Genomic DNA, 617 nt, shown 5'->3' on the forward strand with positions numbered 1-617 from the left:
TCAATATTCACTTCTATAAGATTTTGAGTTCTAAATTTTCTCCTTTTCCCTCCTCTCCCCTGTCCTAAAGATGGCACACAATCTGATATAGGCTACACATGTACAATCATATTAAACATATTTCCATATTAATTATGTTGTAAAGAAGAATTAAAACCAAACGGAAAAACTGTAAGAAAGAAGAAATGAAAAAAGAGAGAAAAAATAGTATGCTTCGATCTGCATTCAGACCCCATAGTTCTTTCTCTGGATATGGATAGCATTTTCCATCATGAGTCTTTTGGAATTGTCTTAGATCATTGCATTGCTGAGAAGAGCTAAGTCTATCATAGTTGGTTATCACACAGTGTTACTGTTGCTTTGTACAATGTTCTCCTGGTTCTGCTTACTTTATTCAGCATCAGTTCACTTAAGTCTTTCCAGGCTTTTCTGAAGTCTGCCTGCTCATCATGTCTTATGGAACAATAGTATCCCATTATAATCATATACCACAACTTATTCAGCCATTCCCCAATTGATGAGCATCCCCTCAATTTCCAATTCTTTACAACCACAGAAAGAGTTGCTATAAATATTTTTGTACATGTAGTTCCTTTCCCCATTTTTATGATCTCTTT

Source organism: Vombatus ursinus, unplaced genomic scaffold (genome assembly GCF_900497805.2).
Source record: "Vombatus ursinus unplaced genomic scaffold, bare-nosed wombat genome assembly UNPS02015255.1, whole genome shotgun sequence".
NCBI lineage: Eukaryota > Metazoa > Chordata > Mammalia > Diprotodontia > Vombatidae > Vombatus > Vombatus ursinus.